This window comes from Suncus etruscus, chromosome 20 (genome assembly GCF_024139225.1).
Source record: "Suncus etruscus isolate mSunEtr1 chromosome 20, mSunEtr1.pri.cur, whole genome shotgun sequence".
NCBI lineage: Eukaryota > Metazoa > Chordata > Mammalia > Eulipotyphla > Soricidae > Suncus > Suncus etruscus.
In genome coordinates this window covers 16551825-16574741 of record NC_064867.1, presented here as the reverse complement: position 1 = coordinate 16574741, position 22917 = coordinate 16551825, and the positions used below count along the sequence as shown (strand labels likewise).

Genomic DNA, 22917 nt, shown 5'->3' with positions numbered 1-22917 from the left:
TCCAAAAAAACCATGTGTCTTATGTTGGAAGATTGAACTTCTAAGAACGAATAAATTAGAAAAATGTGGCCTCAATCTTTTTTCTGATATGTAAAAATATTCTTTGATAATTTACTTTTATTCTTTATAGAAGGCTCTAATTTTCTACTTTTTGGGGGCTTGTTTTTGTATTACATACAGTGCTCGTCAGTGACTCCTGGCTCTGTACTAAGAAGTTACTCCTGGCAGTGCTCAAAGGACCATATGGATGCCAGGGATCAAACTTAAGTTGGCTTCATGCACGACAAGTGCCCTATCTGGTCCAAATTTTCTACTTTAATACTATAAATGGATGGATCCAGCAAAATAGAACAAAGTTCAGGTCTGTTCCCCAGAGAAAGGACTGTTTATAATATTCCTATAAAATTATGAAGATCAAAATAAATGATATAAATCAGTCACTGCAGGATCTGCCTTTTAAGACAAATAACAGTTGAAATGTTCCTCTGTGGAATACTTTGGTTTATTTTTTGGATTTTGTCTCTGTTTTCAGGATCACTACTGGTGGTGATCACAAGATCACAGGCAAGTACCCAAGTTCAACAAGAACAAGGCAAGTAACTTGCCCACTGGACTATTTCTTTGGCTCCTCTATGATGATATTTTTAAAAACTATGTAGTTTTGAAGAAATGACAAATAAATAACAATAATTTATAGTGAGGCATAATTCATATTTGTATATGTCTATGCCTAAACTTTTGTTTGTTTGTTTTTGGGCCACACCCGGCGATGTTCAGTGGTTACTCCTGGCTCTGTGCTCAAAAATTGCTCTTGGCTTATGGGATGCTAGGGAGTGAACCGAGGTCTGTCCTGGGTCAGCCGCTTGCAAGGCAAATATCCTACTGCTGCACTATAGCTCTGCCCCCCCTAAACATTCCATTTTATATATTGGAATAATAATTTTATCCATTCTAATGTTTTGGTGATTTTGGTGGGGCTGGCTTAATACTTAACCTGGGTGACTTTGGAAAGCCACATGTGGTACTAGGGATCAAATCAAGATTTGCCATAAGCAAGACAAGTACCCTACACACTATTACTCCAGCCCACTCTTGTCTTAATGCCAGATAATAGCCACGTGTTTGCAATAACAATATGACATAAGTAAAGGATTCATTTTTGTTTCTCATATTAGCAGGAAATACTTTAATTTAGAAGCATATTTATAAGTCCAGTGTCTATAAGAAAAGTGATTCATATTTCATATTTATTCACCTGACTTTTTAAGTCCAGATCATGATCTAATGCCTTCTCCATCAAGTTTTTTTTTTTTGAAGAAGGCACTAAATTGTCAAGAGCCATTGTATCAAAGTTCTACCTCTTCATTTTTCTATGAACTTGGAAGTGAACAAGAGTGTGAAAGAACATGCAAAGCGCAGAATAGATATTCTTTGCCAATATTTGGAAACTGACAAACTCCAGAGAGAAAATGATGCATATCATTGAGGCTTCAGTCAACTTTGTATTGCTAGACTATAAAAGCAAACAAATGAAAACTTTTTAACTACTAGATCTGCTTACACAACTTTAATCTGATTACTTTAGAAGGTTCATGGTCAATTTAATATTTAGACTGTAGACTTTTTAAAGAGAAATTTTATTAATAGTCATCATTATAAACAAGATTGTTACTTTGGGAACTGCAAAGGACTACAGTAATAAAAACAAGATGGCAAATAATCAAGTGTATAGCTCTCATCATTTAGAAAATATAGTTTGATTTTCTTAATAGACTTAATTTAATTTATGAGTTTGTACTTTTATTTATCTATTTATTTTTTATTTTGCTCCACACTCAGCAGTCTTCAGGGGTTACTTTTGGATTTGCATTCAGAAATCACTTCTGGTAGGCTCAGGGGACCATATAGGATGCCAGGGATCGACGGGTGTCAGGCAAATACCTTATCTACTGTGCTCTTGCTCCGGCCCCAAGTTTGAACTTTTAGAGGAGAGTGAGGGGTATAATGAATGGTGCTCAGGGCTTAATCCTGGCCGTATGGTCAGTGATCACTCATGGTAGTATGTGGGCTATTGTACTTGGTGCAAATATTGAATTGGAATGGGATGTATAAAAATCACAATTTCTGTGCTATGTTTCTAAGACTTTAAACTTTAAGTTAAGATATTACATGGCACAATTAGTTATGAAAATTTCATCTAATAATGTCTTTTATATCTTTTGTCCTATATGTCCTTCCTTTTGGGGAGGTAGTTTGGGTCATACCTGGTGACTCTCTGGGGTTACTCCTGGCTCTATACTCAGAAATCTCTCCTAGCAGGCTCGGGGGACCATATGGGATGCCAGGAATCAAACCAGGGTCTGTCTTGGGTTGGTCACATGTAAGACAAACACCACTGTGCTATTGCTCTGGCCCACCTATATATCCTTTCTTGATAGCTATTTTATTTCTCACTGATATTCATGAAAAATACTTATTAATTTATAGTTTTACTCTTAATAATAATCTTAACGTATTTGATAAAGCACTGCAAAGAAAGTTCAAGAACACTTCTGATATTTCACAAACTCAAAAGGGAATAAGAAGTTCCATTAAGAGATATTCTGACATCAACTACATTTATTTCATTTACTTGTAACAAATTTAGAAGGTTAAAATTATTTTATGTAGCTACTTTCAATATTAATCAATTGGCATAGGTAGATACTATGTGTATATTGAAACCTATTGTTACTTTAAAGTAATTTGGGGCTGACAAGCATAGATATACTAAAAAAAGAGCTGGGATATTTCCATAGATAGTAACATTATCAAGATGCAAACCTCTACCAAGGAAAACCCTATCACTGCTTTGGCATTAACTTACTCCAAAGAGTGCTCTCTCAACACCCAGATGACTTAGCAACAACCTGCTTGCAGGGCAGGTCTCCCCACATTTAATGGTGAGGTGAAACTAGAGGATGTTCCACACCCTTCATCCTTAGATGAAGGAAATGCACAGAATCCAGAATCTTTAACTATAGGAACCTGGCACCAACAACAGTTTAAATGCTAAAAAGTTTCACCAGGACCATGGAGAATGACTCAGGGGTTGAACAGACTGGTATACCTGGAGCCCAGAGTAGGTTATGCCAATAAACTTCTGGGGTGAGGCCTTTTTGTAATCAAACCAAAGATTTTTTCCCATTTTTCATATATTTTGCTGGGCCTATGCAAACAACAGTGATTGCCACTTTCACACCTTCACCACTATATTTTTTTAAACACTTATCCTTTAAGAAATAAAAAAAAAAAAAACATCTCGCTGAACTTAAAAAAAATAACTGTAGTAGAATGCCTGTCTTGAATACACACAGGGGGTGTGAAGGAGGGATGGGGGGCATTGGGGGTGGGAATGTTGCACTGGTGAAGGGAGGGTGTTCTGTTTTGACTGAAATCCAACTATAATCATGTTTGTAATTATGGTGCTTAAATAAAAATTTTAATTAAAAAAGCTGGGATAAAAATATTTGAAATTTAGACTATTCTTGGGAAAATAAAGATGCAGTTATCATGCCTAAAGGGTCTCATCCTAATCCAGATGTATCCATCATGAAGTTAGTCATAAAGACAACTGTTTTCAATTCAAGTCCTGGTAATAGAGATATTTATAACACATCTATCAAGGCTTGTGATTTAGAGTGTGTGCCTAACTAGACCAGAGCTGGGTGAATTAAGGCAAACAAAGTTTCTTCTTTGAAAAACCAGAGACAAGAAATGTGCACTGGTGGAGGGTGTTGGGACATTATATGACTGTGGCTCAATCATAACCAACTTTGCAATAAACATAAATGGTTTACAAAGACCCTTGAAACCAGTGTTTAAATAAAGTAATTAATTGTGCAAAAATAAAGAAAAGGTTTATTCTTTAGATTATCTTTATCCTGGGACTTGGAAATCATGAACAATTAGCATCAATGCCAAGAATACGCGCCAAGACCAACCTTCCTGCTCACTTTCTTCACCCATGGCTTTGTTCGCCAACCTGCTAGTCACTATACTCTCAAAAGCACATGCACCCTGTGGGCTTTAAGAAAGACAGGATCTGTTATTTGTATGAAAGTCACCATGTTTTTTGTTACACGTCTATTTTTTTCTGTGACTATACTATAGCTGTTCCTTTTGAAATAAGGCTCACTAACATTTGCAGAACTGATGACAGATCATCATTCTTTCAATGAATATGTTCTGTGGACCAATTATTCACCAAGAACTGAACTGAGAACTGAAAGCATGATGCTTACTCAGAATGTTAAGTTCTCACATTCCAAGAGCTTTCAGCTTATTGAAGGAAAGAACATGGAACCTTTCCAGAACAATTAGAAGGGATAAGGGCAGAGCTCAAAGAAGGCATTGGAGAGGGAGAGAGTAGGAATTTGCACATTCAAGAGGTCAAGGCAGCTTAACCTTTTGAGTGGTTGTTGAACACTTGACCAATTAAGAGAAAGAAGTGATAAAAATACTTCAATATAATAAACAAAAACTAATGTATTTTTGGTCATCAGAATAAAAATATGAATCATGATATTGAACCTACTTTAAGCCAAAAATATAAACAAACACAAACTAACACAATCCCAGAATAACACAAGAAACAGGTGTCGAGCTAATTTGGTTGTGGATAATATTTTATTGATTTATGATTAAAATAATAAAAACAATGTCTATTTAATCTAATGTTAGATTTAATTAATCTAACATTGGGGTCAGAGCAATGGTACAGCAGGTAGAGCATTTGCCTTGCACATGGCTGACCAAGGTTTGATCTCCAGCATCCCATATGGTCTCCTAAGCAGTGACAGGAGTGATTCCTGAATTCAAAACCAGGATTAACCCCTGATCACTGCTGGGTGCGGCCCCCAAACCAAAAAATAAATATATTAATTAAAATACTTTAAAAATAATTCTAACATTTTATAACCTTTCTTATAACTCACCAAATTAAGTCCTTCTGTAACTCATGTAAGCCTAATCAAAAGCATAAACCTTTGTCCTGCTGGACACAATATATCACTAATAAGGCAGGGAATACAGTAAAAAATAATGTTAGAAATAAACTGAATACTAGATACAAAACAATACTTCACAGAATAAAGGTCTAGAAATGCTGGGAAGTTGAAAATACCTTTCTTTGGCGCCACTATTACCATCCAAGGCACAATTTAAAAAAATGAGATAAACTGCTTCAGTATGTGTATTCCATGTGTATTTCCTTTATTGTGGAAGCCAATAAAAGTTATGACTAATATACTGCTTATTATGCTGATTCCCTGGCAATGATAAATAATGATAAACACATGAATACCTGAACTCACAATAGATAACAACCTTCTACGATGCTTATGTAGTATTACCTTTACTCAACTAGGAAAGGTTTACTCTGCATTTTAGACCCGGATGGCAATTAAGCCTTGTATTTCTAAATGGAGACTGGAGAGGTAAGTCATGTTTTTCCTAAATGGAGTCCAGAAATGCTTCAAGTGGACAGATTTAGTTATAAACAGATCACAAAATAGTTGCTGATAATATAAGGCAACATAAATGTAATGAAGCAATTACATTCAGATAGCCATAGTTCTATCAAACCAGAGCACTGGTAGTTAGTGATAAATGCCACTGCAAGAGACAGGTAGAGAGAGAGAGAGAGAGGAAACTAATTCCAGGTCTATCATATGAGATACTGTGGCAGATATTTTCTATCTTAAGGCTGATTTCATTATCAGAAACTGGCTGTGAGATTTTATTTTTATTTTGTAGAAGAAAAAATGGAGATGAAGCAACACAACTCTAGTAGCTAGTGGGTGATAGAGCTCTATTGGCTTCAAAGTACCCTTTTTGCAGACATTACCATCATACAGAACAGAGAATTATGCATTTGGGGGACAATTGCAGAAAGGAGGTGTGAGAGGAAAATAGTAAAACTACCTTCATTTATAAGATTGTAGTATACCAATTGGAACTCTGGTGAGTGTCTATGCCCTTTACCAGCAATGCATTAAAGCCATGCACAAGTCAACACTCCTGGAGGAACAACAAAGGCAAGAAGAGATAGATTTGGAATGTAGAAGTACCACAAGTCCTTGTGCCACTTCTAAGAATCAAACAGAGAGTGGGAAGAATAGGAAGCACAAATGCACAGTATCACAGCAAGGTCAGCATCATATCATGTAGGCTCTTTCCAATAGAAGTCATTAATGAGTGCAGCCTACTATAGTGTCCCATCAGTTCTCCAGCCTGCTCTAACCACATCAAGTGAACCAATATCCCGGAGGGGACTTGGCTTCCAAAAACTCAGCCCACTAGGCTACCACCTCCCTTTATCCCACCATCCAAAACTACAGTGGCTTCAGAAAAACCATCTTTCATACTGGGAGGCTCCATCTCACAGGGAACACCTGGTACTTATTTGACTCCTCATAATCAGAGTTTGTACCCTTAGCTAAGCCTTCAGTGAGCTCTATCTCTCTTGGACTGCCCCAGCAACAGGAAGCAGCAAAATCAGCTACTGTGCCACACATCAAGCAGGAAGAATTTTCTCTCCAAAGCCAAAACTCACAGCCTGAAGTTTTATTGGTCAGAGCCCAGCATGAAGGTGTGATCAGAGATACCACAGGAGGTCTTCAAGAAGGAAGTAAAACTGAAGGAACTCCAACCAGTAAAATATCAGTGAAGAGTATGCCATCCCTTTGGGGCTCTATTACTCAAGGTATCCCAGTGCTATCTGAAGCTGGCTTTGATGAAGGGATCTGTTTCAAAAATCCCTATTGAAGAAAGCAGTTCTGAGAAAGGCAGAACTGCATCCAAAGAAGCTGCATCCAAAGGCCATGTTATTTATGAAGATAAAAGTGGACATATCTTATCATATGATAATATTAAGAACACTTGAGAAGGAACAAGGAGTCCAAGAACAGCTCATGGAATCAGTTTGAAAAGAAGCTATGAATCAGTGGAAGGAAATATAAAGCAAGGATTATCGATGAGGGAGTCTCCTCTATCAGCACCTTTAGAGGGTCTGATATGCCGAGCATTAATCAGAGGGAGCCCTCATTCTGACCTTAAAGAATGGATTGTGCTGTCAGGTTCCATAATGCAGGGTACACCTAGAGCGACAGCTGACAGCTTTTAAGATGGCCTTAAATATATCAACAGATTAAAAGGGAAAGTCCACCCATATGGGCATTTTAAGATGCCATTACCAAAGGAAAACCTTATGATGACATTACGACTCTCAAGGAAATGGGACGCTCCATTCATGAGATTTCCCCGGCAAGATATATTAACTCAGGAAAGCCGGAAAACTCCAGAAGGTGGTCCAGAGCACAAGGCCAATAATTGAAGGATCTATCTCCCAGGGTGCACCAATAAAGCATGACAGCAACTCAAGCCAATCTGCCATCAAACATAATGTCAAATCCTTAATTACGGGGCCCAGCAAACTACCTCGTGGAATGTCTCCACTAGAGTTTGTGTCAGAGAATATAAAAGTGGTAGAGCAGGGAAAATATGATGATGCAAAAGCAAGTGAGCCAGTACGTTCCCGGCATGCAACTGTGGTAAGCTCTGGCTCCTCTGTTCTTAGGTCAACACTGCATGAAGTTCTCAAAACACAACTAAGCCCAGGGCTTTATGATGATACTAGTGCCCAATGGACTCCTGTGAGTTATCAAAACACCATGTCCAGAGGCTCACCAGTGATAAACAGAACTTCTAATGTCACAATTTCTTCCAGCAAATCTAGCAATCATGAAAGAAAATCGACACTGACCCCTACCCAAAGAGAAAGTATTCCAGAACCTGGGGTGGAGTCTGTAGTAAGCCACAGCCCTTTGATCCCTATCACAGGGGCAGCACTACAGGAGAGGTGTAGTGGAGCCATCTTCCTACGCATTTGGATCCAGCCATACAATTTTACAGGGCTCTGGATCCTGCAACTGCTGCTTACCTGTTCCAGAGACAGCTTTCACCAACTCCAGGTTACCCAAGTAAGTATCAGCTTTATGCAATGGAGAACACCTTGTTCTCCCAAATAGCCTCGTGTGGTTCCCTTATTTCTTCATATTTCGCCATCCATGCTTCCACTCTCCTCGAGGGAACTCAAAGAAGTTCTTTAACACAAGCAGACCAAAGCTAGCCTCGGCATAAGATGTAGGATAACAGAAGTCTATTTATCTGAACTTGACACTATGAACAGAATTTTACCTGCTACCTGGGTCATTGCTTAACACTCTTCTAAAGAACATTTTTAACAACTCTCATAAGATAAAAACAAACATACTTTACATTTAACTAAAATATACTCGTACCGAATTAGAATATTTCACCTTACATCATTGTCTCAATCTGCACAGTCTATTTCTGATGAAAAAAGAGGCTACAAAATCCTAATTAAGGCAAGTGCAATTGTGAGAAGTAAGTACAGCAGTTTGCTGAAACAGGTTCCCTAACTGCTATGAATCTACTCTCTTTCCAGCTCTCACCCTCTGCTGGAAGAAGACCTGCAAAATACTTCACACAAATCTAATAAACTTGAAGAAACGTACTGATAGGAACAATAGTACTTGGGGATTTCTAAAAGACTATCATATCTTGACAGATCAACTAGACTCAGTAAGAAAATACTTGCTTTGATAGAAGAAATGATAGGAAAAGTAGAAATATATAGGGCTTTTTATTCCTCAAAAGTTGAATACACATGGGACATTCTCCAAGAGACAACATGCTGGGAAACAAAACATACCTCTATAAAGTTAGGATATGCAAGTCAATCAACAAGATAATAAAAAAATTATATGATCATATAAATAGATGCAAAGTAAGCTTTTGACAAGATTCAGCACCATTTCATAACAAAAAGTCTCAACCAAAATGGGAATTGAAAGGACATGGTCAAAGCCATTAACCACACACTCACAGGAAACATTATACTCAATAGTGAAAAACTAAAAGCTTTCTCTCTAAGGTAGGCACAAGACAAGGTTATCTTTTGTCTCATCTATTCATTATAGAACTGGAAATACTTGCCACAGCAATTAGGCAAAAAATAAAAAGTATCAAGGGCATCCAGATAGAAAAGGAAAAAGTCAAGTTCTCACTATTTGTGAATGACATAATACTATATTTAGAAAATTCTAAAATCTCTACTAAAAAGCTCCTAGGAACTGTAGATTTCTATAGTAATACAAGAGACTGAAATTAATATATAAAAGTTTATGACTTTTCTATATGCAAATAATGAAAGAGCACAGATAAGTTAAAAATAACCAATCCCATTAACAACTGGGCCTTAGAAAATATCAAATATCTCAGAATCAGCTTAACAAAAGAGGCAAAAGGCTACAAAAAGAAGTGAAAGAAAACTACAAAACAATATTTAAAGAAATAAAAGACACAAGGAAATGAAACCACATTTTTTGGTCATGGATTGGGAGAGTTAACATTATTAAAACAAATACTCCAAAAAAAGTATTGTACAAATTTAATGTAGTTCCTATTAAAGACACCCATGACATTTTTCAAAAAAAAAATAGAACAAACACTCTTGAAATTCATATGGAACAATAACACCCTTAACCTCACCCTGACTAGCTAAAGCAATCCTTGGGAAAAAGAAAATGAAAGGCATTATTTTCTTCAACTTCAAACTGTATTATAAAGGGGTAGTGATTAAAATAGCATGGTACTATAATAAAGACACACCATCAGATAAATAGAATAGAATTAATATCCTAAATAAGTAGTCAAGTATTTTATTGGTTAATCTTGAATTTAAGAGTAAGAAATATGAAGTGAAGCAAGAATAAGTAGTGTTGGGAAAACTGGTTTAGATAATGAGAAAAATTAAACTTGGATCTCTTTCTAACATTGTTCGAAATCCCTATCAAATTGGATTAGAGGCATTGATATCAGATCTGGATCCAGTACACAGTGGAAAACATAGGTTTAACTCTCCATAACATTGAAGCTAAAAACATCTTCAAGGATGAAACATTACTAACCAAACTAAATAAATAGAACTACATTAAATTAAGAAACTTCTACACCTCACAGAAAACAATGATCAGGATTAATAAGGAAAGCCCACAAAATGAGCACAATTAATTTCCCACCAGTCATTTGAAATGGGTTAATATTAAATAATTATGAGGCACCGGTGGAACTTTATAATAAAACATTCTACACCCGGAGCTAGAACTATAGAACAGTGGTAGAGCATTTGTCTTGCACGTGGCTGATCCAGGATAGATCTATTTTGATCCCCGGCATCCCATATAATCCCCCTAGCCAGGAACGATTTCTGAGTGTCACTGGGTGAAGCCCGCAAACCAAAAACCAAACAAAAAAATTCTACACACATTCAAAAAAGGGAGAAGAGATGAATAGAAACTTTCTCAAAGAAGGAATACAAATAACTAATAGGCAGATGTGTGCACTGGTGAAAAGATAGGTGTTGGAACAATGTACGACTGACACTCATGAACAATCATGAACAACTTTTTATTTCCTGGTGATTCAGTTAAAAATTATTTTCAAAATGTTCTACATCATCAATTATTGGGAGATGAAAATAAAAATAACAATAAGATATCATCTTATACCACAGAGATTGGCACATATCCAAAAGAACAAAAACCACCAGCAATAGAGTGGATGCAGAGAAAAAGGGACTCTTATTTACTGCTGATGGGAAACTTTCATGAAAAATGACATGGACATCCCTAAACAATCTAGTCATTGAGTTTCCTTTTGACCCAGAAACTATACTTTTGGACTATACCCCCAAACTTTAAAATAAAATGGAAAAAGACATCTGCGTCCCTATGTTCCTCGTAGTACTATCCACAATAGCCCAAATCTGGAAACGAATCAACTGTCCAAAAATAGATAACTGGATATGGATATAGTATAAATGCACAATGGAGTATTACTCTTTCAAAAGAAAAAGTCATGAAATTTGCTGCTTCATAGAGGGGATCTGGAGGTTATAGAACTGAATGAAGGTAGTCAAAGAGAGACCAACTCAGAATTATTTCCCTCATATATGTGATATAAAGAAACATAATGGTGGAATAAAATATTGCAAAGGACAATGGGAACAAAAATATGAAAACTTGTATTTAGTAGAAAACATGCCACTTAAGGAAATTAGGCAACAATTTTGATGGAGGGAAGTGGTCAACCAGGAGGACATGGTGGTGCTTACAGGTGGAAAAGTGTTAAGTATGAAACTCTCAGAAATAGTACTGTAACCCACAATGCAAAAGCTTAAGAGAAGTGCTTCTAAATGAATGAAACATTTTTTTTGTCTAAAAACCAATCATAAATGACTTTGTAATTTCATGGTGATTAAATAAAAAAGACAAGTGTAATCAAAAGTAATAGTTAGTTTAAGGTTAACTTGTAAAATAATAAGTGTGGGATAGTTTAGTGAGAAAGTGCCTGCCTGGCAAACATGAGTTAATGAGTTTGGATATGAATACAAATTCAGCAGTTCTGTGTTTGGAATTTTCAGTGCTGCACCAATGTGTACGATCTCCAGTACATCACAGCCAAGTGAGCGAGCACAGCAATCAAGTGTGTACACCCCAGAGAGTACCACAACCAACAGTGTGTGAGCACTGAAGCGAAGTATGACCGGGATGAGCAGTGAAACTAAATGTTTCTAGAGGTACTTACTAATGTGAGTGAGCAGACAAGTGTACAAGCACTAAGACGAAAGGTGTGTGGTCATTGACCACTTAACAACAATAAAGGGAAGGGGATAAAGAATAAAATTTAAAAATTTTTGAGGGGCTGGAGCAATAGCACAGCAGTAGGGCATTTGCCAACCTGGAGCGGACCAGGGTTTGATTCCTGGCATTTCACATTGTCCCCTAAGTCTTCCAAGAGCCATTTCTGAGTACAGAGCTGGGGTAACCCCTCAGCGCTGCCTGCTGCAGCCCAAATCCTAAATAAATAAATAATTAAAAATACCTCTTTGAATGAATTACGAAATTACTTTCACCTAAGAATCCTAGAAGCCTATTGAACATACAATTATTGAATTCAACAGAAGAAGAAAAGCATGATTACTTTTAGTCAGTCTTCAATGTGACTAAATTGGAAAGGATATCACATTCTTAAATTACAGTTGGTATAAGTTTGATGTTATATTCTAGTAACAATAATTTGTCTGTAAACCATATCTGGGGGTATTTTATTTTAGGTATAATGTGAATACCCCTTTAGAAATTGACACTATGATGATATCATAAGTGGTATATACAAAACAGAGGAAAGGAATAGGCAAGGACAAATGGAAAGAAACCTAGAGACTCTGACAACAGAATCAGAACTGAGATTGCCAAGATGGGAAAGGGAACCATAGTAAAAAGAGATGAGGCAAAATAGAAATGACATAAGGACAGTAGTAGGTGATTTTGGTGGCACATTAGTGATAAGAGGTCTATTAATTTATATATCAAAATTACAACAATGAACACTGTGGTAAATAAATAAATATAAAAAATTGCATTGAAGCTAGGATTATTTTTGGCCACCTTTTATTATGATCTTGGTAGGAATGGGTATTATCTACAAAGACAGAGACTTTAATTTTTACACTTTCATTAAGTACAAAGCCATTTCCAGTACCTCATCTGTGGTGTCAAGATAATATTGGTAGAAATATCTTCATATCTAGAATCAAAGTGCTTTGAAAGCCAATGTTCAATAGAATCCATCATTTACCAGTGTCCTTTAAAGAGCTAAACTTATTTTACTTTATTAGTTTATGGGTTCATATGAAGGAATGACTTTAAAAACATTTCAGTGTACTTCAACTTGCACTGCATACTTTTAATTTCCTAAAAGCACATAAAATTTATTTCTAATATCTAGGTATACTGAATACATCTGTTGGAAGAATGTATATTCAGTTTATAATCAACTTTTTATCTTTCTGTCCTTTCAGTGAACATTGGAAATGCCACCTGCATTAGTATATGTTTTAATTTTAAAAGTTCTTTTGCATATACTTGGACTTCTATAACAAATTGTTGAGAAAATAGAGCAGGTATTACCTCCCATATGTAAAAGTGAGAAAACACAGCTTAAGATAGGAGTACTGGAGTTGTAATCCAAATTCTTCTAGTCATTGGCATGCTGATAAAACAGTACTTTCCCCACAAAACAACCTCAATTTATAGCATTTGCTGACTTCCAGGTGTAAATATACCCATCACAGTCATTTTCAAGCTGTCATCATGATGTTGGCTTACAGAGTTGGGCAGACATGCAAAATTGTCTCTTCATGAAAAGCCAACACAACACAGGTTCCTTTACTTCTGAATCCAATTTTTTATGTTATGCTTAAATATTTATGGTGTTAATGTACAGCAAGCTTCAAACTCAATGTGTTGAAGAAGAAGCATCAAGACTATTAGCACATGCAATATGGGTAATAAGCCACAGATATTCCTTCTATGTATACTGATATTGCTCTGTTTTGATGAATTAATCCTGGTTAGCACTGAATGAACCAGGGACATTGGTTCTGAAGTGATTTAGGGACAACTACTTATACAGCAATTTTAATTGCTTTGCACTTCTAGTCAATAATCCTTGCTTTTTCTTTTTTATTTTTATTATATTTTATTTTTAATCATGTGAACAATGATGCAAAGATAGAGGATTTTTTTGATTTTTTTTAATTTTAAATCATGTGAACAATGATGCAAAGAAAGGACTTTTTATTTTTAATTATGTCAACAATGATGCAAAGAAAGAGGACGTTTTTATTTTTTTATTTTTTTTTAAATTTTTAATCATGTGAACAATGATGCAAAGAAAGAGGACTTTTTATTTTTTTTTTTATTTTTAATCATGTGAACAATGGATCCTGGCCTTTTCTATGCTTGTCTGACTACCTCCATCTTACAGTTAGAATAAACTAGAGTTCATAAAATTCAAAGACAAGTTCAAAGTTCTATTATACTCTACAGCTTGACTGTAAGATATCTAGGGAGCTTCATTGTACCTCATCTATCATTGAAATAAAATAAAACCTTCTGAAATATCAATAATGATTTCAAGACACTAAATTAAAGCAATATAAAATATCAGATGTCAGACTGTTTGGGGCCAGCAAACATCCTTCAAAGTTTCTTTTACTGTTTACTTTTTTACTTTTCCATGTGAATTTAAGCAATCATCAGTTTTATATGTTGAATTTTTTATAGAAAAGACTCTACAACTTTGATAAAAGAAATAGAGAACCTCAAAAAAGAACAAAGTCTAGACTCTTGATTTGCAAACTTTTTATATTATTCCATATAAGTAAATATATGTTCAAGCACATAATAAAGAATAAAGGTTTATGTAACCTAAGCCAACACAGGTCCTTTGAGCTTTTCTGTAAGGTAGATGTTAGGTATGACAACCTCACTGGTTTTCTTTCCTTAACCTTCCAGTCTTTAGGAGATACTGGAAAGCAGCCCTAAACTCTGCCCGTGTCATGAAGGACAGTATAGAGCAGATGTCCTCAAACTACAACCTGGGGACCACATGTGGGCTGCCAAGGACATTTATCAGGCCCTCCAGGTGTTTTTGCCACTGCTGCTGGTCCTACTTAGATGCCAACTTGTCCTGGGCCACCGTGTGTCCTAGGTTGCAGTGCACATGTATGGAATGTGGTCTGACTGACAGTGAACTGGCACCCTGTTTAAAAAATTTGAGGACCTCAAGTATAGAGGCAGCCTCTCTCCCATGCTGTGGCAACTACTGCAGAGCCCACAAGGATCTCTGAAAAGCTAACTGAGAAAACACATGATGCAGTCGGCAACAACACACCCAATTCTTCAGAACTACAAACATGCCATTACCTTATAATATATTTCAGATAGAAAACTGTACTGTACTTGGACCTGCTGGTCCAAGCATTTAACTCTTTGAATCAGAAAAAGGAGATATGAAGGATGAACTAGATGAACTAGATGTAGATATAAGCTGCTCTGAAATGTATTAACTAGGATTTACTTAGAACAAAAATATAAATATTAAATAGTTTCTGAGATCTCAGAGAGTGTGCTTTTGTTTGTTTGGAGAGGCATTTCTAAAAATTCTTGGGGGTTGCTACTGGCTGTGCTCCTACCATGTGCAAAGTTTGTGCTCAGTCCAGTGTATTATTCCTATGGTACACATAATAAGATTATAGATAAAGATATACCTATATTGAAGTCTATATTTCTAAAATAAATATTCATCTTGACAGGCCTATAGACAACTACTAGAAAAGATTAGATATATATTGATTCCAGTTTGCTTTATTTATTTATTTTGGATTTTGGGCCACACCCAGTGACGCTAAGGGGTTACTCCTGGCTATATCTCAGAACTATATGGGACTTGGGGGAACCATATGGGACTCCCAGGGATCAAACCACGGTCCATCATGGGGCAGCAAGTGTCCTACCGCTGTGCCATTGCTCCAGCCTTTTGTTTTGCTTTTAATATTTAAGTATATATGTTTATGTAAAATGTAAGTGTTTATGTGTATATTTTTGACAATTTTAAGACCAATAAAGTATTGTACAACTTCTTAATGGACTAAAATGCTTTAAAAACGAAAACTATTGGGGCTTGAGCGATAGTGCAGCAGTAGGGCGTTTGGCTTGCACGTGGCTGATCCAGGATGGATCTTGGTTTGATCCTTGACATTCCCATATAGTCCCCCAAGCCAGGAGCAATTGGGGGGGGGGGTTCGGGCCACACCCGTTTGATGCTCAGGGGTTACTCCTGGCTAAGCGCTCAAAAATTGCCCCTGGCTTGGAGGGACCATATGGGACGCCGGGGGATCGAACCGTGGTCCTTCCTTGGCTAGCGCTTGCAAGGCAGACACCTTACCTCTAGGGCCACCTCGCCGGCCCCATGGAGCAATTTCTAAGCACATAGACAGGAGTAACCCCTGAGCGTCACTGGGTGTGGCCCAAAAACAAAAACAAACAAAAAACTAAAACTATTATGTAGAAAGAAATTGAGTGATTATAAACATTTAAAATAATATAAAATTATGAACTAATACATCTGTAGAATATAGATCAGGTCAGAATACTGTATTACTCGAATGAGTTAAGTCTTTTACATTTCTCTATACTTTTATTCTTTTTTGTGGGAAGTTAAAATGTTGATTCTATTTTCTCTTTTTTTTTTTTTTTTGCATTAGAAGTCTTTCGCAGTTGTATTTCAGATACATAATGCCAGTTAATTAGGGCCATTTCCATCACAGTGTTGACCTCCCTCCACCACTGTTCCCAGCATACCTCCATCCTTAGTCCCCTGGACTGTTAGTGGAAGAGGTCCCTTCCGCTTGTTGTAGTTTGTACACGTTTATTCTTAAATAAATACATGCAAAAACAAAAATGTAAAAGGGGATAAAATAAAGCTTTAGTTTATCAGGATCTATCTAACTCTCTTTGTTCAAAGAGTATAGGTATTACAAAAATATTTTAATTGTGTTGGCTGCAAATGAAAAAAACACATTGAAGATAGCTGTGTCTTACTTAAAACCCAGAACACAGGCAGTGATGGAAAATATTCCTCTTGATTATCCTGAAAGCTTAAATTTCTCTGTACTTGCCAGGCATGTAAAAAGTTAATCTTTAGCAAAGCTAATGTTCTTAAAATAGTTAGTCTATTGTTCTGAACAGGTTATAAACCTGGAATATGAAACTGTTAAACACTAGAGATACAAAACTCAAACACAGGATTTCTTTGGCACACATATGCCCCCTCTACTCTATTTTTTTTAAATAAGGAAGGGCTCAAATTTTTATGACTGGGAGATTAATATAAAAGAAAATAAAAGCAAGGCAAAATTCTATGAGGTAAAGCCAAATAACATTCTTTAAAGAGGCACATGTTGACTTTTCTTTAATAATAATTTTGGGTTTGGTTGCTTTGTCATAATGAGCTACTTAATATTTAAACATTTTTAATATTATATTTAACTAGGAGGGGGAGACATTCAAAGACTATATTTAAAGATCCAATCATTCTAAATGTGCCTAGCTCTCTAACCTGTTTTTGCTGGAAATAACAAGACTCTTTCTGGATTTGATCCTTGTTACTGCATGGTCTCTTAACCACCATAAGGAGTAACTTTAAGCACAGAGCCAGGAATAAAACCCTGAGCAATGCTGGGTATGATCCTCAAAACAAGTATTCTGAACATTATAAATAGCAACTCTTAGAAAGGCTGATTTATTGCTTCTTTACAAATATCCTCAAGCTTGGCGATCTTGATGTCTGCTGGAATTTGAATCTATATCTTATGAGTTCAAGTCTATTTTCCTTCCACTTACTCGAAAGCAGTTTTGGTGAATGACCTTATAGCCATTTAAAAGAAAATACTAATTAAAATTAGTATTGTAATTTAAAGGGATTACAGATAAATTCAGAAGGATTATTTTTTTTTCCACTAAGGATTCATCCAAGATGAATTTTCCAACTTTCATTACTCACTGAAAGAAGCCTAAGCATGTCCTCAGTAATTTTTAGGGATCTTTCTATGGTATGATGCAGCATTCTATTAAGAACCAAACTTGGACATTTTGCTTTTCAGTTGTGGGATCATAAGAAAGTTTGACATCTGGTTTGAATGTGTAAAGGAATATAAGCAGCTATGAGCCTAAACAAAATCTTTGAAGCATCTATTGAGACATTTGATAACAGAATTTGAATGAAGTATTTTAGGAGAGAACTCCATATTTATTTATCTTACATTTCTAATTGGGAGAAGGGGACTTTTTAACCATATTCATGGACAGAGAGCTAGGTGGAAGAAAAATGCAAACAGGTGTCTAATATGGCAGGAACTGGCAAAGAATAAGGGTATCAAAGAAGCAACTTTACAAAGACAAAACTCTGGGAATACTCATGTTGAATCATTAACCAATTTTTAAGAAGAAGAAACAAATTTAGCCAAATCAGCTATTTTATGAGCCAAAAAATTGTGACATTTACACACTGCCAATAGATTCTGGGACTCATCTATCAATCAGAGGAGAATTTGTTGAGCACTATAAAGATTCAGTTGAGACCCCATCATGACAGTTTCCTAAAAAAAAAACTATTCTAGTTCCACGGTAAGGCCCATTCTATATTTGCTTTTACAACCCTCTTAGCCTAACCAAATATACAAATTTTCTGGAAGCTAGTTCAAAATCCAATATTTTTAAGTGAAGACAATGACAGCTTTAACCTTATCACAACTATTAAGTCTATCATGACTTTAAAATAATCTAATTAAGTCTGATTGACTTTGAAAGTAGCTAGTTGTTTCTGCCTGCCTATTAGTCTTCATTCTAATAAAAACACATTTGTATTAAAGAAACATTTATTTGCTATGGAGAACCTATTTCACTGAGTTTAGTTAGGGGTCTGCAGTCTTAGGAGTGGAAAAGTGACCAGGAGAGAAAGAACGTGTGTGTTCTTTGTTCATGCCAGCGAACTCATTGTCATTGGTATCTGTCACCTAAAATTGTGTTCAAACTAACATGAAGTAAAATTAAGGGTTCTGTTACTCTAATATATGCTTTATCAAGTGACCACATTTAAGAAATGATGTTAGAAATACAACCATGATGACATTATTTGTGCCTAGGATTTAGATGTGCTCAAATAACTTTCTAAAGATATGTTGGAATTTGCATGTATTCTAGTTTGATAATATAAGGTAATAACAATGTGATAAAGTTTTAGATACTCATAGTGGTAGCATATAGGTTAGACTGTAACTCAGACTGCAACCTCTGAGTGAGGAAATAAAAACTTCAGAAATAAAAATGGGTGATCTTGCTCTTTGTTAAAGGGATGCATTATCTTGGGAAAAATCTTTCATATTTCCCCCTCTTACCTTCCTTCTACAACCTGACCGTGGAGACCTTCTAGGACTTTTTTAACTATAAAATTTCTTGAGAGTCTCTAAAACAAAAAACTTTCTAACATTATCTGGATAAGAAAGTAATGCTACTTCATAAGTTATTTATTGAATACAACAAAGACAAAGTTTAAGGTGAAAAATGGAGGAATTTGGTATACAAGTCTTAAGAAGAAGCTAATATAGTTTCCCCAATATCCCAATTTGTGTATACGTGGGACAAGTTTTATCCTTTGTTTATTAGTTTGAATTAAACCAATTCTAATATCAAGTGATACACATTCAAGAAAAACTCAGACTGAATGATGGCCAGAATGAGTTGGGCAAGGAAAATCTTGTTTTACCTCAATCCTGAGTCTGTTGAAGATTTTGAACAAATCTTTTATTATCTCCTTCACTTTCTTTTTTATTTTTGTTTTTGGTCCATACATAATGGAGCTAAGGGTCTACTCCAGTTTCTGTGTTCAGGGAACACTCCTAGTGTTTATACAGGATTCCAGGAATTGAATCTAGGTTAGTTGCATGCAAGGCAAGTGCTCTACCTACTGTTATCTCTCCAGTCCTCCTCACACATTTCAATAACTGAAATTATATTTAGAGACTTGGGATGAATATGATGAAAAAATACAATATAATTATAGTAAAATTTGGTATTTATTAGGTAGATTAATCTTAAAGTTCTATAGAGAATAATCACTTGCTTTACATATAAAAAAGTTATGGTCCCTCCAAGCCAGGGGCAATTTCTGAGCGCTTAGCCAGGAGTAACCCCTGAGCATCAAATGGGTGTGGTCCAGAAAAACCAAAAAAAAAAAAAAGTTAGACTTTGGTTTTATTTGTTTTAATAAAATCCATATTTATTGGGACAGTCTTATTACATTTTAAAGGAGATAATGTTACCCATACTTTAATCATATGCTTACAAAATGATTAGTTCTTAGAGAAGTAAAAAGGCAGAAATACAAAAATTAAAAAAAAAACCTGGTGGAAGAAGGACAACACTGATGTTGGGAAGGCCCCTGATTCATTGTCACTTTGTACCTTAAATATTACTCTGAAAGATATGTAATTCACTTTGGTCACAATAAAATTATTAAAAATAAATAAATAAAGGAACAGTTGAGAAAAAGCTTTATGAACATATGAAGAAAACATATAGAAGAAATATATGAGCTGAGAAAACTGAATTAGAAGTTCAAAATACATGAATAATTTTCATCCTATTATTCACTATTATTTTAGAAAATGCTCTTTATTCATATAGTTTTCTCTATAAATTTTATTTTTATTTATCTTTAATAAATGATAACAAAATATATGAAAATTGAGAGATATAAGAAGAAAAAGACTTTCCAATTCCTACAACCCAAATATAACTTTCAAACAGAAAGTATTTCTTCCTCCAGTCTTATTTTTTTATTTTAATAAAATCAATTAAAGTAAAATTAAATTTTATGATCATTGTCTTATTTAAACTTTAAACAACTTGTTGAGATGGATATTATTTCCATTTATAATCTTTGTATCACAGAGTTCTACTTAATTTCAAAACCTGTGCATTACACTGTCTTGGATGCATATATGTGAGCAGATGCAAGCTATATATTTATATATATATACATACATAAACTGATACACATGTATTTGCATATCTATGAACCTTCTATTTGTGCCCTAAACATTATTTTATACAGTATTTTGTTATTTATATTTCCCCTATAACATAGTAAATATATATTTCCAATGAAGTCACAGAAAGCCACAAACTGGGCGATAATAAAAAGTCAATAGCTATTTGTTAAATGTTGAACTCCCAGAAAAGAAAAAACAGGAAACAAAAATCTTCAGGAGTGTTTTATGACAAAAAGGAACCCACAGTGATAGATACTTGATTCAGAATCCTTTAAGTGGAAAGATTTTGAGCTATGCTAAAATGTATTAAGGTGCCTGCATATTTTTGTGAGCCATGTTTTTCCATCTAGGAGTGGAAAGTAGTCCTAGTAATGCAATTCCAATTCACTTTGAGGATCATGTAACAAATCTCCATAATTCAGAAAAATAATTCAACTATAGACTTGAAATATTCACTCTGCCCCACAATCTTGAGCTTCATCCAGCTGGCAAATAAGGTTATTCTTATAAAGTAATTCTATAAGGCAATTCTAATTCTCTTTAAGCAGTGTTATTTCCACTTAGCACCACATATCCTTTTAAATAACTATGCTGATTTAAAAAGATACATGACCACCATTACTGTAGTTACTGTGGCAAAAACTTTGTTTTGTTGGGCCCACTTTTTACTTTTACCCTATTCATAAATACTTTTACCCTATTCATTTATTTTACTCCTCCCTTTCCCAATGCATCAGATATTTGTTGTTTCTTCTTTTTAAGTATTGGCTCCTTCATTTATTGCACAGTGTTTTAACCCTGCTCTTATGAATTTAACCATTATTTCATTATAACATTTGAGGAATGGGTGAAGAGAAAACAGAATGGTGGTTACCAGAAAGGAAAGAAGACAGAATAAATAAATTGGAGTGAAAATTGCTGGTAGACATGGCTTATATTAGATGGTAGTCATGTAAAAGATAAGCAAATGGACAAATACGAAAAACACATTAATCCACTAAAAAGAATAAATACTAGTAGCTATTAACACACAGATTCACACACTTATTTTAAATGAATCCAAATCCAAATGTATATGTAATTTACAAGTTTTCAAGTTTTTTGTAATTGTAATTGTCAAGTTTTCAAAATCTAAAACTGTGCAGACGTGCTTATGGAGTGGGGAAATCAATAAATTTCACAAATTATTGGCAAAGTTATAAAATGTTTGAAGAAACTGAAATAGCTATCAAATATTAAATATTCTAATTTAACATTTTTATTTATTTTTATTTTGGACCACACATGGTGACACTCAGGGGCCACTCCTGGCTATGTGCCCAGCAATCGCTCCTGACTTGGGGGACCATATGGAACACTGGGGTATCGGATTGTAGTCTTCCTGGGTCAGCTGCGTGCAAGGCAAATGCTCTACCGCTGAGCCATTGCTCTGGCCCCAATATTTGATTATTTATTTATTTATTTATTTATTTATTTATTTATTTATTTATTTTTTGGCTTTTGGGCCACACCTGGAGGTGCTCAGGGGTTACTCCTGGCTGTCTGCTCAGAATAGCTCCTGGCAGGCAGGGGGAACAATGTGGGACACCAGGATTCGAACCAACCACCTTTGGTGCTGGATTGGCTGCTTGCAAGGCAAACACCGCTGTGCTATCTCTCTGGGCCCCCAATAGTTGATTTTTAATAACCATGAATTACAGTTACAAAGTTATTCATTATTAAGTTTCAGGATTCAATGCTCAAACACCAATTCCTTACCAGTATCTACTTCCCTTCACCTCTGTCTCCAGTTTCCCTCCCATTCCACAGACAGACTCTAACACTTTTTTCCTTCACTACAGTCCTAGTGTTCCCTTCCCTAATGTTTACTCCCACCTCCAATCCAGTGGTAAGCTTCTTACTGAAGAATGGTTCTCCTGCTCTTTGTTTCTATTACCTTTTGGGCATTATTATTTACTTAATAAACTTTTTATGTATCCCACACATGAAAGATCATTCTGTGTCTGTCCCTCTCTGAGTATAAATATACTAATTTTTAACCCAGTAATTCAATACATTACATATTGTTCAAATCTGCAAGTGTACATGTTAGATAGAAATTTTATTCTTAGTTGTAAGTCATTAGAAACAATTTTTCTCTCCTAAATTATAACAAATAAACCAAAAAGTAACCTTTATATATATAAGTGAGGTACTTATAAAAAAGAATAGTTACATTTGTACCATAAAATACAGTGAGTTTATTACAAAGATATTATTAAAAATAAAATAAATTTCAGAACTAAATAGCATTAGAGGATGCATTAACAGATGCATTAAAGTGTGGATCAAAT

General features: G+C 35.2%; 1 protein-coding gene across 1 annotated transcript in view; it reads right to left on the bottom strand.

The window, feature by feature from the left end:
- THRB (thyroid hormone receptor beta) overlaps positions 1-22917 on the bottom strand; it is a 395989-nt gene that overhangs the window by 296152 nt on the left and 76920 nt on the right. The window lies entirely within an intron of this gene.